Below are 2623 nucleotides of genomic sequence, written 5' to 3'. Positions count from 1 at the left end.
CTTTCTTGCTTTTCCAAGGTGGGTAATCCAAAGTGGCCACAGAGTCTATCAAAGTATTCACCTCACTTATGGATCCTTTTGTGTCAAAACCACAACTTTCAAACATTTCACAAAGGCACGCCTCAAGAGGGTCCTTAGATAGAATAGAGGGAAGAGTCTCCTATATGGTTTCATCCAAAATATCCACTAGGAAACATTTGTCTTCATCTGTGGGATGTTGACTCGCATTGAAATCATTAAGCTTAACCATCATATTGCTAAAAGAGATGTCCATAATGTCGGATCTACAATTAATGGTGGCATTGGCAGTGGAAAGAAATGGTCTTCCTAGGATAAATGGAATGTGATTGGTAAGATTAGGGACTGAATCAATATCAAGTACCACAAAATCAACCGGAAAATAAAATTTATCAACCTTAATCAAGATGTCCTCAATAATTCCCCTCGGTTTCTTAATTAATCTGTCGGCTAGTTGGATTACTACCGATGTTGGCTTCAAGTCCCCTAATCCTAATTGCTAGTAAACAGAGTATGGAATGAGATTGATACTTGCACCTAAATCAAGGAGAGCTCGACGAATCTCTTGGTTTCCAATAACACAAGAAATGGTCGGAGCTCCCGGATCCTTGAACTTAGGAGGAGTGTTAGACAGAATAATGGAACTCACTTGTTCCGTTAAAAGCACTTTCTTAAGGTCTCTTCTTTTGCTCTTTCTCTTTTGTGTGCACAAGTTCTTCAAGAACTTTGCATATGGTGGAATTTGCCTAATTGCATCTAGAAGAGGAAGATTAATTTTCACTTGTTTAAACACTTTCATCATGTCATGGATTTTTCCTTAGTGTCTCCTAAATAATGAAGTCTCTCTCAAAGCTTGAGGAAATGGAGCTTTTGGCTCATAAGGCTTCTCTAATTGGGGAGGTGATGATGAAGATGATGGAATGTCCTTTTTGGAACCACTAGCATCCAAGGGAGTAAGAATAGAATTTTGAATGGGATGGATGCAACCACTAGGTTGTGTCAATTCACTATCTTGTGTCAATTCACTATCCTCCTTAGGTACCTCTACCTTATTATCCACTTTCCTACCACTCCTCAAGGTAGTAATTGCTTGAACTTGCTCATTTCCAGAAAATTCCGATAAATGACTTGCTTGCGCCATAAATTGCCCCTTAGGATTGGTCTCAGTTTGACTAGGCAACTGACCTTTCTCTTTCATATTTAAAGAATTAGCTAATTGCCTGATTTGAGCTTCAAGCATTGCAATTGATTGAGAGTGAAAATGAAACAATTGATTATCTTTTCGAAGATCACCTAAGGCTTGCAAGACCTTGTACTCAAAAGCGGAACTCTTAGGAGGCACTTGATTTGGATTAGAGTAAGATTGAGAATTTGATGCTTGAGGTTGAGAGTAGGATTGAGAATTTGATGCTTGAGGTTGAGAGTAGGATTGAGAATTTGATGCTTGAGGATGAGAATATTGATTCACATTCTGAGGATAGAATGAAGGAGGGTAACCTTGAGAATTCTGATTTTGATTTTGGAGATGTGGGGGAACATACTTTGCTTGGTAACCTTGAGTTTGAGGAGGGTTTACACCTTCTTCTTGATTTCTCCATGCAAAGTTTGGATGATTTTTCCACCCCGAATTGTAAGTATTGGAATATGGGTTGTTCCCTTAATGAATGAAAGCGACTTTTGCTTGTTCTTGAGGCTCACTTGGGATGATTTTTCCAAGAGGACAATTTGAAGTATGGTGAGTGTAAGAAGAACAAGTCATGCACATTTCATTGGAATGATGAGGATAAGATTGAATTGACTGTCCTTGATTCAAAAGGAATGTATCAAACCTTTGACTAAGATTTTTGACCTCGGCGGCAATTTCCATGGAAAAGTCTATTTGATTTAGAGCTTTCTTTCCTCCCACATTTGCTAGGTGACCACCCCTAGAAGATGAAGATCTATGCATTGAGTTTTCATTCTTTTTTTCGAAAAGATGCCAAATTTCATCTTCATTTCTTTCTATGTAGCTTCCACCACAAGAAGCATCAACAAGGCCCTTATTAGCATCGGATAAACTTAAAAAGAAACATTGAACCAATTGCCACTTAGGAATGTCATGATGTGGACACTTCCGTAACAAGTCATTCAAACGTTCCCATGCTTCATGAAGGGGTTCTCCTTCTTCTTGTTTAAATTCACGAATGGAAGTTCTCATTGAATCAGTTCGACTCGCGGGATAATACTTTTTTAGGAACTCTTGTTGCAATTGTGCCCAAGAGGTGATTGTATTTGACCGCAAGTTATTAAACCAATATTTAGCTTTATCCCAAAGAGTGAAAGGGAAAAGCTTCATTTTTAGAACTTCTTCCGGAACATCCGTAATTTTCACGGTGGAACAAACTTCCAACATCTCATCTAAATGTTTATAAGGCTCTTCATTGCTCAACCCATAGAAAAGGGGGCACATGTTAATGGTGGAAGCCTTAATCTCATAATGATGAGCACGGAAATTTGGCAATTGAATGTAAGTGGGTGTATTATATTGATTTGGAATGTAACGATCCCTAAGGACCATTAGAGGATTAAGAGGATTAGAGGAGGATACGGCATTTGACCTTGTTGA

The 2623-nt window shown here is 38.5% G+C and overlaps 1 non-coding gene across 1 annotated transcript; it reads left to right on the top strand.

Annotated features, from left to right (window-relative positions):
• Window positions 1-2111: 2111 nt before the first annotated feature.
• LOC132280329 (small nucleolar RNA R71) lies at window positions 2112-2218 on the top strand. Its single transcript, XR_009471552.1, has one exon. It is a non-coding gene; the product is annotated as a small nucleolar RNA R71 (small nucleolar RNA).
• The last annotated feature ends 405 nt before the right edge of the window (window positions 2219-2623 follow it).

The sequence above is a fragment of the Cornus florida genome, unplaced genomic scaffold (assembly GCF_030987335.1).
Source record: "Cornus florida cultivar Cherokee Brave unplaced genomic scaffold, ASM3098733v1 CherokeeBrave_3.0.0_Hap2_Chr10, whole genome shotgun sequence".
Classification (NCBI taxonomy): domain Eukaryota; kingdom Viridiplantae; phylum Streptophyta; class Magnoliopsida; order Cornales; family Cornaceae; genus Cornus; species Cornus florida.
This window is presented reverse-complemented; position numbering and strand designations above follow the sequence as displayed.